General features: G+C 63.1%; 1 protein-coding gene across 1 annotated transcript in view; it reads left to right on the top strand.

The window, feature by feature from the left end:
• The window catches only part of HTT (huntingtin), a 358,005-nt gene that overhangs the window by 283,624 nt on the left and 60,687 nt on the right, over window positions 1-13,694 (top strand). The gene's annotated exons all lie outside the window — the stretch shown is intronic.

Here is a 13,694-nt window from a genome sequence, read left to right as displayed (position 1 = left end):
CCGCTGTGCCGCTACCCGTGGCCTCAGGAAGAATTGCTGGGGACCACTGCCAGGCCCTGTCCCCACCCTGCCACCAGCAACCCCGCAGTGACCTGCCCTTGGGGCTGGGGACTCAGCCCGTGCCTGGCACACTCCCTCCCTGAGACCTCAGTCCGTTTCCACAGGGACATGTTGTTGGCACCGGCCATGTGTGGGCAACACAGAGCCAAGGCTTCCCTGCCCAGGATGCTTCCTCCCCAAGACCCACCCTACAGGAGCTGGACTTGAACTGATGCCCAGGCCCCGAGTGTGACAGGGACACCAGGCGCTGGCCAAGCTTGTGGAGCAGCAGGGGCCACACCCCAGTTCCCAGGGACCGCAGTGGCACTGCTGATGTTGGGGGTAGGGTGGCCCCTAAGAGGCCTCCTGGAACCCCTAAGTCACCTGCTGTCTCATGTCGTTGGTCCCCACAGCAGACGCGGGATTTCTGAAACTGCTGTCGACACTGCGCCCCGTGCCAGCTCCCCTAGGTGACCCAGGAGTGACAATGCGTGCCCATCCTCAGGCCGGAGCTTGTAAACCCGCTTCCTGCAGACCCTGCTCGGCTGCAGCAGCTGGGCACGTGGCCTCAGACTGAGCATCTGGGGGCGGTGACACACCTGCCCCAGGTGAGGATGGGCCGTTGCTGCCTGCCTGGGCCCCCTCAGCTTGTCGTTTATAGGAGGCACCCAGGGTGGTGGGCAACAAAGTCACAGTTCAATGGTTCCCCTGGCAGAGAAGGCCCAGCTGAGAAGGCCTTGTAGCCCAGAGACCAAGGTGGCATGAAGTGTACTGGAACCCAGGACCCCCGGGTGAGGGTGACAGGATGGTGGGGTGGAGTGTGTGGGTGAGGTAGCTGGGTGCAGGGGAGGGGCAGGAACAGCCTCCTCGCCTTCCTGCCACCTGCTGCACCTGCAGGATTCCTTCTAGCCCCAGTCCGGGCAGGGTCTGCACTGGGAGGGATGGTAGCCAGCCACCTCTGCCATGGCCCATCCCCCCTCTGCCATGACCATCCCCCCTCTGCCATGACCATCCCCCCTGCCATGGCCATCCCCCCTCTGTCATGGCCCATTCCCCTCTGCCATGGCCCACCCCCCCCAGACTGTCTCCTTCTCCTGCTGCAGGCTGGTCTCCATCACTACTGTCCTGGGCATGGGGCCACTTCTGTGGCTCCCCCGCCCCGCCTCTGCCCAGGGCACAGGAGCCTCAAGCCAAGGTTTCCACCAACAAGTCCTGCGGTGTAACCCGAGCTCCCAGTACCGAACCAGAGCACAGGCAGTGCCCCAGCCCACGGGGCCATTTCTTCCCCATCCGCTCACGGCTTAGCTGTTCAAATGCACAAGTGCTCCTTCCCCGGAGGCCAGCAAAGCTGTCGCCCTAAAGCACGGCTTTCATTTCGGCTTGGCTTGGCAGTGCCCTGGAGACTGCGGCTGGCGGCTGGCGCAGCGGCCCAGCACTGCTGGGGGCGTGTCTGAAGATGCCAGCAGTGTCTGTTCTGTCTGCAGGATGGGTGCTCTCCCCTTGCACCCCTGCAGTGAGGCACGGAATGCTCACGGCTTCCTGGGACCTCACTGCCCCCAGGGAGCACCCATGGGAGAGGATGGGGCGGAGGACCCCAGCTCCAGCAGCGGCACCTGTGGAGCTGTGGCCTGGCCATCCCGCACGCAGCCCCAGCGTCCCTCGGCGGTGGTGCCATGGCTGCCGTGGAGCCTCTCACCCCGGGAGCTGAGACAGCGGGGACTTGCAGGAATCCTGAGTGGGCAGGATCTCAAGGGTGCAACACAGCCCAGAGCATGGGGAGCCGGCTTGCAGCACACAGCCGCACTGGGCAAGGAGGGGAGGCCTGGGCAGCAGGGCACTGGCCCCAAGGTGCAGGCTCGGCTTGGCGTGCAGCCGTGGAGAGAGCAGCCAGGCCTTTCTTGTTCCTGCCCCAACCCAGACAAAATCAATACCTTCTGGAATCCAGAGGGGCGGTAGGCCTTCAGTGAGCGCGAGGCTGCAGCTCCGGCCCAGGGCCTGGGGCTGAGGCTGGGGTCCTACCCTGGCCTTGGTGGCACAGGCCACCCACCCACCCGGGTTCTGGAAGGTTCTGGGGCGTGCGGCTGCACTGTGAGTTGAGCGATTGCTTCAGCTGTGTTCCTCCAGAGATGCAGAAGGGAGACCGAGGCACAGGGGAGACGCAGGAGTGGAGGGTGAGGCTGGGCCCTGCTGGGCCCTGGGTGAGAGAGAAGACCAGGGCGCGGGGGGGGGGGGAGGAGCAGCTGCCGGAGCCAGGGCTGGGGGAGCAGAGGCGGGGGGTGCTGGCACCATGTGCCCTGATGACTAGGGGCATCTCCTCTTGGTGGGCCCAGGGTTGGCATCCACCCAACACGCCCGCTCGCTAACTGGACAGTGGCTGTTCACGCAGATGGGAAACAGGTGGGCAGGACTGGGCGGGGTTGGGGGGACTCAGGAGCAGGTCCTGGCTCTGACCGGGGTGCTGGGTGCTGGGGACAGGCAGGGCCTGGAGCAGGCTGAAGCTGATCGGGTCCCTGCCAGCTCAGCTGAGGTGGGGTCCGATGCAGGTGTTGGCTGCCCGGGGACTTGGGTGGGGAGGCTGGGCGAAGGGAGGTGGAGGGGCAGGGAAGGGGTACACATGACTGTCTTACGTACCCTGAGGTGGAGAGAAGGCTGGCCCCGGGAGGCAGAGGAGGGCACCTGGCAGAGGGCATCAGGCCCACGGCCCGGCTAGCTGAGACCCCTGAGGCAGGCTGTGTGGCCGTGGCTCAGGAGCAAGAAGGCACTCAGAGACAGCGGGGAGGGAGGCTGGAATGGGTGTCCAGGCCGGTGTCCGGGTGGGGCACCTTGGAGGGACAGTGGGGGGAGGCTGCTGTTGCCTGCATTCCCAGGAGCACAGAGCACACACCTGTGGCTGGGCTCCTGGGGTCTCGGTCCACTGGGCTGTCACTGACAGTGTCTGCCCCATCTCTGAAGCGTGCTGGGATCCTGGTTGCCCCCTCCCCCGGCAGAGCCCAGCTCTGGGTTGTGTCCAGCAGCTGGCACCGGGGAAATACCCCCCAGGCTGGTGGCTGTGTTAGATTTAGGTCACTGAGCAGGACTGGCCTTCCAGCTGAGACTTCTGCACCAACAGGAAGCCAGCAGAACCTGAAGCAGGGGCGGCGGGGGCAGAAGGCCAGGGCCTCGTACCACAATCACTTCCGGGCACCGGCCTCTTGTCCCTCAGCTGGCCTACACCTGGCCCCTGGCCAGTGTGCACCTGTGCCTGTGGAGCCAGGTGAGCGCTGGGCACTGGGGCTTCGCTTGCTGGCACCAGGCCTTAGTGGGGCTTCCTGTTCTGGGCACCCCCTTTAGGCCAGCAGGGCAGAAGGGGTGCAGACACCCAGAAGCAGGGCTGATAGCCAGGGAAGGGGAGTACCATGTAGCCACTGGGATGGCTACCCTGTTCTTCAAACAGAGCTGGGCTGACCCCTGACCCAGCGATCTGGGCGGGCCTGTGGACACAGCCCCTCCTCCTCCTCACTGGGATTTAGTCACAGCCTTCCTCAACCCTTGGGCCCAGCCCAGCGCTCCCCGCCGCCCAGCGCTGGTGTGTTCTTTCCTTCCATTCTCTCATGCCTCCTCTTAATGCACACAGCCCGCAAGCTGGTTCCGCACAGGCTCACACACGCTCACACACAGGCTCACATAGGCACATGCACACACAGGCACACACACACAGGCTCACACACAGGCTCACATAGGCACATGCACACACAGGCACACACACACAGGCTCACACACACAGGCTCACACACAGGCTCACACACGCTCACACACAGGCTCACATAGGCACATGCACACACAGGCACACACACAGGCTCACACACACAGGCTCACACACAGGCTCACATAGGCACATGCACACACAGGCTCACACACAGGCTCACATAGGCACATGCACACACAGGCACACACACACAGGCTCACACACACAGGCTCACACACACAGGCTCACACACAGGCTCACACACAGAGGCACACACACAGGCTCTCACACACACAGGTTCATACACACAGGCTCTCACACACAGGCTCTCACACATAGGTTCACACACACAGGCTCACACACACAGGCTCTCACACACAGGCTCTCACACACAGGCTCTCACACATAGGTTCACACACACAGGCTCACACACACAGGCTCTCACACACAGGCTCACACACAGAGGCACACACACAGGCTCTCACACACACAGGCTCACACACACAGGCTCTCACACACAGGCTCTCACACACAGGCTCAAACACAGAGGCACACACACAGGCTCTCAAACACAGGCTCTCACACATAGGTTCACACACACAGGCTCTCACACACAGGCTCAAACACAGAGGCACACACACAGGCTCTCAAACACAGGCTCTCACACATAGGTTCACACACACAGGCTCACACACACAGGCTCACACACAGGCTCACACACAGAGGCACACACACAGGCTCTCACACACACAGGCTCACACACACAGGCTCACACACACAGGCTCACACACACAGGCTCACACACAGGCTCACACACAGAGGCACACACACAGGCTCTCACACACACAGGTTCACACACACAGGCTCACACACAGGCTCACACACACAGGCTCTCACACATAGGCACACACACACAGGCTCACACACTGACACTTTCTCATGCACACAGTGTATGCCCATGGCACCTGCACACACACACAGTGTACGCCCATGGCACCTGCACACACACACAGTGTACACCCATGGCACCTGCACACACACACAGTGTACGCCCATGGCACCTGCACACACACACAGCATTTTCATGTGTCAGCGCCCCACTGTGTGCATAGTGACTGCAGTAGACCTGTGCTACAGTGAATACTGACTTGCTACCCTGATCCAGACCCCGTCAGGGTTGTTCCCACCACTATGTAATCAGGTCGGATCAGTGGCAGAATTCTGCGTGAACCAAACGCACACTGTTTGGAAACCAGGCAACGTGCGTCTAGGCAATGCAGTGTCCTGATGAACAGAGGGTCAGGTGGGCAAGCTAGGAGATTTCTATGCTGTAAAATTTGTTTTTACTTATTTGGAAACAGCGAGGATGAGAGAGATCTTCCATCTGCTGGTTCACTCCCCAGATGTTACAACAACCAGGGCTGCCTCATGCTGAAGCCAGGAACTCTAGCCGGGTCATGTGGGTGCAGGGCTCAGGCACTTGACCTGTCTCCCGCTGCAATCCCAGGCGCATTATCAGGGAGCTGGATCAGAAGTGGAGCAGCCGAGACTGGAAGCATATGGAATGGGACACCTCAGGTGGGGGCTCTGCCCTGTATGCCACAGCGCCCCACTTCCCCCAGTGAACGCAATCCACCAGCGTGGCACGGCGGGACCCTCATGGCCCACGTCCGGGGCCCTCCACACCATTGCAGGAGAGCCACAGAGGCCTCTCCACAGCTGTGGAAAAATCCATTCCTGACTACAAAGCAACAAGCCCTCGGCTAAGGAGGAGTCGGGGTCCCCCGCCCCCCCTGGGGGCAGCAGTGGGGAGCCTGTGGCCGATGTGGAGATTGCACTAAGACCAGATGCTGCCCCCTCTGTCCAGACCAGGAGCCAAGCAGGAATCAACCCGCTTGTCTGCCACTCATTTCTGTGATTGGCATCTGACGTACAGGGCTCACAGCCCTGAGACAGTGGGCACTGGGCTGCTCACCTGGCCCCTGGTTCCCGGCCTGGCATGCTGCCCTTGACCTGCCCCAGGCTCCTCCTCCACCTCTTCCAGGCTCCGCCCACCTCAGCCTCCTGGTGTGGGGCTCGGCACCCCCACTCCGGCTCTGGCTGCCAACACTGCCCTTGACCCTAGCCCCTGACTCCAGGCCTGGAGCGTCCCCACCAGGATCCTTCTGCTGACCCAGGCCCACCTTCCCACTTTGGCATTCCTGGGTCTTGATGCTCAAGTGTCGCTTTAGCCCAACTCTGGGTTCCTGCCTTGCATCCAGGACCCAATCGACTCCCTCGGTCCCAGAGGCCGGCTTCCCAGCATCACCCATTCCAGGGGAATGGCTGGGAGGGACCGAGTTCGGCAGGGGCAAGCAGTGGCTATCACTCCCCGCAGTCAGGGCCCGGATGGCGCTCTCGCTGGCACCTCCTGCCGGCTGCAGCCCTGCCTTCCTGTGCCCACAACAGGGCTGGGAATGTGCCTTGTTCCTCAGGAAGTTTGGTGTCTCCGTGGGGGCTCTTCCCACAGCCACACCCCCTGTGGCACCCTGGGCTGGAGACATGCAGCCACAGCAAATTGGGCCCAGCCTCGTACATCTCCCGATCTAGTAGAGGGCTGGGCCATGTAGTGTTGGTGGCCTCCGCCAAGCCACAGCCTCCACCAAATCCACGGCCTCCACCAAACATGTGGCCTCCACCAAGCCCGTGGCCTCCACGAAGCCCGTGGCCTTCACCAAACCCATGACCTCCACCAAACCCACAGCCTCCACCAAGCCCGTGGCCTCCACTTACTTGCAAGCCTGACCTGCCAGAAGGCTTTCAATCTGGGAACCATGGAGGTTTGCTCACAGAACTGGGTTAGCCCAAATACACTGACAATCCAGGGCTGCCCGCAGATGGTGGCTTCAACATTGGACCTTGGGTGTGCGTGTGTGCACACGTGAGGGAGAGTGTCACGCCAGTGGGCATTCAGGAAGGAGCCAGCCTGCAGGACACCTTGGAGGAGGTGACAAAGGTGGGATCTGAGGTGAGTGGAGCCTGGAGCAGGGGAGGGGAGGAGCCTTGGCGAGGTGGGCAGTATCCCAGAGCCTGGTGGGAAGGTCCAGGGCTGCTTGGCATGTGGCCAGGGAGGGCAGTGGGTGGGATGGGCTGCCCACAGGTTGGGCTCCAGCCTGGGTCTGGCCTGCTCCCCTCCCTGACCAGCTGCTGGGTGGGGCTGATTGGATCTGTCGCCGTACGGGATGCAGCCCTCACAGGTGTGGCAGGCATGGTGGGTGTGGCCAACGTGGCAGGCGTGGCGGCAATGACAGGCATGGCAAGCCTGGCCCAGGGAGCTGCGGGAAGAGCCTGCCCCTCCGGGGTGGCCTGGGATTCCAGGGGAGGCTCGTGAGCCTCCGGGCTTGAGGCCCTGCTCCTTGGATTCTGAGCTAGCTGCCTGTGACGCACCTGGGAAGCAGCAGGGGACGGCTCAAGGGAGTGTGTGGGTCCCCTCCATCCTCTACCATCCACGTGAGACCCAGATGTTCCTGGCTCCTTGTGCCTGGCCCAGCCTACGCTCTGGGGGTATGTGGATAATGAACCGCGGATGGAAGAGCTCAGTAAAAACAAAGACGAATTCAAACAAGTCCAGGAAGCTCATGAGTGATGTGAGTCGTGTGGGAGGGTGACCCTGTGCCCACAGCTCCCCCTGACCCCTCGTGGCTTGGTCACATGGCCACACACCTGGCTGTGCCCTGGGCCCTAAACATTTGTCTGTGTCGTCTCTCGCACCTCTCTGGAGGATTCGGACCCCAGAGCTCAGAGCCAGCTCACCCCAACCTCACTGTGGCTAGGGAGACAGGGCGCCTGATTCCTGGAGTTCCAGGGGCCCTGGAGGAGCTCCCCTCTCCCCCACTGCTCCCTGCCCACGGGCGCGTGGGCGGGGCCAGTGCACCTGCAGCTTCTTTGTGCTACAACAATCAGCCGCCTCCTTCAGGGGGCGGAGCAAACCCCAGCCAGCCGCCCGGGATGTGTCCCAAGCCAGCATCTCGGTGGTAATGGCATAATCACAGCTCCCACCGGGCTCCTCCCCATGGCACCCACGGGTGCGGGGGGGCCAGGGAGTGCTCTTCCTCCTTGGGTGTTGCCCTCACCCATGCTGGGGTTGTGGTAAAGCCACAGGTGGTGTCCCCAAAGCTCTGTGGACCTCACCCAGTGGGATCCTGAAGCCAGGAAGAGCGACTCAGAGTGTCCCTCTGCCATTCCTGCCTCTGGCTGTGGATGTACCTGCTGCAGCCGGGCTTTGTGACAGGGCAGCCAAGGCTTTAGTCCTGCTCAGCAAAGGCCCCTCCAAGGTCAGGCTGGGCTGATCCCAGGCTGTGATCCAAAGGCTGTGACCGAGACGCAGGTGCACAGGATCCCCCATGCCACAGCTTCCGGCACGCCCCCCCACTTCGGTCTCCATCCCGCCCCTCACCTACCCCACCCATCAGGGCACCGGGGCGGAACCCCAGCTTCACCCTCCTCAGTTTCCATCCCTTGGGGCGACTGCAGGTGACCCTCTGTGACAGCAGGGCCAGCGTGGTCCTTCCCGAGACTGCAGGTGACCCTCTGTGACTAGTCTCTTTTTTTTCTTTTCTTCTTTTGGTCCAGTTTTTGGAAAGTGCCTGCTCTTCTATTCCCCACCTTGGCAACACCAGGGAGATCCAGGCCACAGCCTTAAAACCCAGTGCGCCCCAGGCCAGCACACCACCATTCCTGCCCCCGCCCTGGAGGTGCACATGTGCCAGGGTGGCTCGGAGCACTCCACCCAAGGTAGTGAATGGGCAGGTGGAGTGCCCGCTAAGCTAATCTGGCTGCTGGAAGGGAGGTCACGGGGTTCGGAGAACACAGCACGCCAGTGATCTGGTGGCTCCCCCCGCTGTGGCGGCTCTCCCCACTTGGCAGGAGGTTGAGGTTTAATTCCGGCCAGCCACAGAGGGACCAGAGTGTGACCCCCCCAAGGGGTTAGACAAACACTTTACATGAAGGCTTCCCTGGCTGGGCACGGACTCTGGCTCTCCTCCTCCCCTCCTCCTCTTCCCCCTCCTCCTCTCCCTCCTCCCCCTCCTCCCCTCTTCCTCCCCTCCCCCTCCTCCCCCTCCTTCCCTCCTCCCCCACTCCCCCCCCCCGTTCCTCCTGCTGAGACTGGCTCCTACTCTCCCACTGGCCCAGAGAAAGGGACAGCCAGCTGCTTGGTGCCTGTCCCTGACCATCCATGTGGTCCTGCAGCAACTCCCACATGCCCAGGCTAGGCACTGGCCACACGGGCCTCTCCACCACAGGTTCTAGAAGCTTCTTTTAGGGCAGTGGAGGCAAGAGCTGCCATCCGGTCTGTGTGTGGTGATGTGGCCCCAGGCTGCAGGTGTCACGTGTCAAGGCCTGATTCTCACACAACATGACCACGCCAGCCCCTTGTGGGGCTGCTATGCTCATCTCGTCCCTACTCCCTGCTGAGTGTCCTTCCCAATGGGGCCGTGTGATGCTGAGGGCTCATCTGGCTGTCCCAGGCTGCAGGCCACTCCCCTCCCCACATGGACATGTGGGGCCTGGGGCTGGGGAATAGCTCTGGAAGTCACACACGGATGCGTGTGGCTGTGTCTGGGCTGTCCTTCCTTGCACGGAGCCCCAGCTGCAGGAGTCCTGCGGTGAATACAGAGGCCTCTGAGCTTGCCGACTGCTTTCCTCAACAGCGGTAATGCCCACACCACCCTGAGCCCTCAGGTTCTGGAGACTTGGGGTTCACCTGCGAGCGTAAGCTGCCAGGCTGCCACCTGCTGGACTCGTCCGCCCAGGGTAATGTGCAGCAGGCGCTGGGCTGGGGAACCCCTGAGACTCTGGGACAGCTGGGCTGGGGGATCCCCGAAACTCTGGAGCCACCCTGAATACCCAGCGCCCTCCCTGTAGGTGTGGCTGCCTGGCCCAGAGCAGACTTGAGCAACAGTCCCCGCACAACTCCCCACCCACCCCGGGAAGGGGCCCTGGCATACCCTAGCTCCCCGTCAGGAGCCCCGCCCCCACCCCGAGGCGGCAGCTGACTCACTGCGTGAGTTATTTTTAAGTGCTGGGTGAGAAAGGCGCCTGACGGCGGTAATTAGCCCCCTCCTCCTGGCACTGAGCAGGCCCCCTGCAGCTCCTTGCAGACCTGCACTGGGCCAGCCCATGGGGCAGACACAGCACCTGTTCCCTGAGGGGCAGTCTCCAGGCTCATGCCCCGCAGGGGAGAAGCCAGAGCAGCTGCAGGCAGCAGGAGCATCGAGGCAGTGGCCTGGACCCTGCCCCCCACCCCCCGCACCCCTGCCCTGGCTCAGCTGGGTGTCGCTTGCCTGGGCCCTGCCCCGAGTCCTCCGGGTGCTGCTTGCCTGGGTCCTGTCCCCCTACCCCCGCACCCCTGCCCCGGGTCAGCTGGGTGCCGCTCCGCTGGGCCTGTCCTTGTGCACACAGGTTTGGTGACGGGGGAAGTGCCGTTGTGCCTGATCACAGCTCCCGGCCCAGGCACAAGCAGACACGTGCATGCCCACACGCTCACATGCCCACACACATGCTCCTCAATGCACACATTCACGTGAACACACGTGCACACAGATGCAGATACAAGTGAACCTTCTAATGGCATGGAATTTCTTTTAATTCTATTTTCCCACAAGCCCCTTTGTACACAGCACATACGCATGGTGCCTTGTGTGATTGCATGCAGACATGTTAGCATGCACACACGTGCACCCCGCCTGCCTCCTCCCCCATGCCTGGTGCTCGGCTTTCAGCCTTGGATCCCTGGCTGAAGCCACAGGCGCGTGGGAGGGGCTGCCAACAGCATCTCGCCTCAGTGCCAGTGACAACAGAGCGGCCGCCACAGGCCAGTGCCTTGGCCGCGTTGCCGGGGAGCGAGAGAGGGTGTTACAGCAGATGTGTGGGACTGCTGCTTGGGTGGCCCCTGCGGAGCACAGGTCCTGCCCCCTTCCCAGGGCCAGGAGGGGACACGCCAGGCGACAGGTGCCCTGTGGCTGGCTGAGGGGCCAAGCCTCGCATAGCCATGGGCATCCACCCCCGCTGTGGACAGCAGAGCCCGCCCTCCCTCCTGTCCCAGTCCCCTGGGGACACTGCCAGGGTTTGACCCTGATCCACAGGGCCTGATCTGAGCCATCTGGGATGGCTCGGGTCTGCATTTGAACCAGAGTGAGGGGATTTTCAGCAAACAGGGGTGGGACCACACCCTGAGGAACCCATGTATCCGACCAAGGGGAACCCATGCATCCAACCAGGGAGGGAGAGAGGGCCAGGGCCACTCAGCTGGGAGGAGCATCTGAGTTCTTTTGGGAAAGCCTGAGCCTGGCTTAAGCCCCTGCCCATTGCAGCACCCCCAGGCCGGCTCTGCTCCTGCCTGTCCCCACCTCCACCACATCCAGGAAGCTCAGGGAAGCAGGTGCATGGCTGGGGTCAGCGGGGCTGGGGGCACCTCCTGCCTCCTGCTGGCCCGCGCATCAGTACAGGGAGTCGCAAAGTCCCATGGGCATGTGGCCAACACAGAGTGGACTCAGGCCAGCCGCCCCCCACAAGGGTTCCTTGGTCCTGAGGGCAGGAGTTAGACTGGGGTGCAGCTATGGTCCTGACACACAGCTTGAGCCCCGGAAGGCGCTATCGGATCTGGGGAAGGGAGCCAGGAGGCCAAGGACAGCCGATGGGTGCTGGCGCTGCCCGGGGTGCTCCTGCCGTGTGGCCGCCATCCACCTGGGTGGCTGCTGTCCTTCTCCCAGCAGCTTGCACTCCCATCTCCAGCTGCAGCCTGAGGCCACAGAGGAGGTGCTCGCCTGGTGCTGGGTGCTGAGTACTGGGTGCGGGGCCGGATTCCATGGGGGCATACGATGCCCACTGCCAGCGGCCCAGCCCAGCACACAGTTTCTTCAAGCGAAAGCCTCCCACCTGTCCCTTCCAGGACTCCCATCCCCCATCCCTCACAGCCCCCACCGCTGAGTGACAGCCGCCTCCCCAGGGCCTCGGCTTCTGTGCGTTAATGGTGCTGCCTTAAAAATACCTGAGCTCTGGCTGCAGCCACCCCCTCCAGAGCGCCCGGCCCCCCCAGCGTGGAGCCCCATCCGGCCTCCAGCCCCAGGGGGCCCCTCTGTCTCCACGCAAGCTGCAGCAGGAGGGTCCTGGGGGCCCCTAGAGGGCAGGGAGGGGCATCTGCACGGCATATCTCTCCTGTATTCAGATCAGTGTTCATGAGCCTTGCAGAACCTTCCTTGTATCCATTCCTGTGCCTCTCTGGCCGCACCCATCCTGGCTGGCTCACCTGCTCAGTGCTGACCAAGCCAGGAAGAGCGCTGTCCGTGGGGCCTAGCCACGTTTGGCCCCTCTGTCTGGTGGCTTGTAGTAGCATGAAGGACGCCAAGCACTGGGGGCCTTGCTCCCCACCCTCTGTGCCCGCTTCTGGGCACCCCTGGTCCCGACTCCTGGACTCACAGGTCCCACATCCCAAGGTCTTTCTGTAGGCTCTGGATGCCCGGGTCGGCTCAGGGCACCACAGGGGCATCCCAGGGTGTGCAGCAGCTGGCATGGCTCAGGACGCTCCTGGCTGCGCCAGCCTTGAGGCTACACACTGACCAGGCACATGTGGGGTGGGGCAGCAGAGGCCCTAGTCCAGCCCAGCTCCCAGTCCCAGGACACCCTGGGGGGAGGGCAGCTCTGGACACTGGGGCCAGGGAGCCCCAGGACAGAACCAGGTTCTGTGGGGTAGTCACACTGCCACATTCAGCCCTGGCCCCTCCCATGGGTGTCTGCCCCCTTGGCACCACGGCGTCCATGGCACCCTGCTCTCGCGGGAGACTGAGCAGCGCTAGGTTTAGGACTGTAGAGTCCGAAGCGGCTCAGAGGCGATGGATGTAGGTAGAACAGCTTTATTTCCAGAGGATTAGATCAGCGGGGAAAGAGGGGGCCCTGAACCCACAGGAACGGGGGCCTGGGGCACGAAGCAAGCGCCATGCGGCGGGGGTAGGGGACAGAGTCCCTCTTGAAGCTGCCTGTTGGGGCTGGGGTGCAGCCGAGCAGGCAGTGGGACAGAGGGCACTGCTGGCCGAGCTGCGTCAGGGCCACCTGGAGCACTGACTGGCCATCCACCCTCCACCCGCCAACGCACGGCTCCCACTGCCTGCACTGTGCAGCCTGCTGCTCTGCCCGCTTCCGTGCCCCTGTTGAGAGATTCGCCGCCTCGTCCAGCTCATCCACTCCGGCCTGGGCCGGGTTGCTGGTCGCACACCTGCTCCACCCTGAGCCCCTGCACTCCCAGCAGGTGCTGGATGCCCTGTTCTCTGGGTGCTCTGCGGTCCCAGAGCCTGGTGTACAGCTGGCACATGCGAGTACTCATTTCTCCTGTGTGCCTACTGGCTGCAGCGGCGCCTCCGACTTCCCAGGTCCCTCAAGCCAGATGCCCTCTGCGTGTGTCCAGGGGACCACTAGGAGGCATGGAGCCCCTGGACCAAGGGCTCCTGTAGAAAGACCCTTCTGGACCCAGCACTGGACACACCTCACGGCTCCCCAGGGAACAGACCCCAGCAGGGGCTCAATTTCCTCAGATGTAACTGCCCTGATGGGCGCTTGGAGGTTCCAGAAGCTTCTGTCTGGGCTCCCTGGGCTCCCCAAGCACAGTTAGTGGAGGGGGAGGGGATCCGACCCCCCGGTGTATCTTCCTAGCTCATTTGGGGCAACTCTGGCTCTGCACCCCACCTTGCACCCAGAGGTGGAGCCCGCCCCTGGAGCCAGGGAGGGGGCGGCAGGGATGGGGCGGCGTGCGGCTCCTCAGGCAGGAAGTCGCGGCCTGCCACCCCATAGTGCAGGAGTGCAGGCGCCAGGCCTGCCCGCTCCGCTTCCCATCCAGCTCCCTGCTGACGCACCTGAGAAGGCTCCAGCGCATGGGACCCTGCACCCAAAGGAGCCTGGG

This window comes from Ochotona princeps, chromosome 11 (genome assembly GCF_030435755.1).
Source record: "Ochotona princeps isolate mOchPri1 chromosome 11, mOchPri1.hap1, whole genome shotgun sequence".
Taxonomy (NCBI): Eukaryota; Metazoa; Chordata; class Mammalia; order Lagomorpha; family Ochotonidae; genus Ochotona; species Ochotona princeps.
Note: the sequence above shows the minus strand (reverse complement) of the source record. Positions and strands in the feature narration are given on the sequence as shown.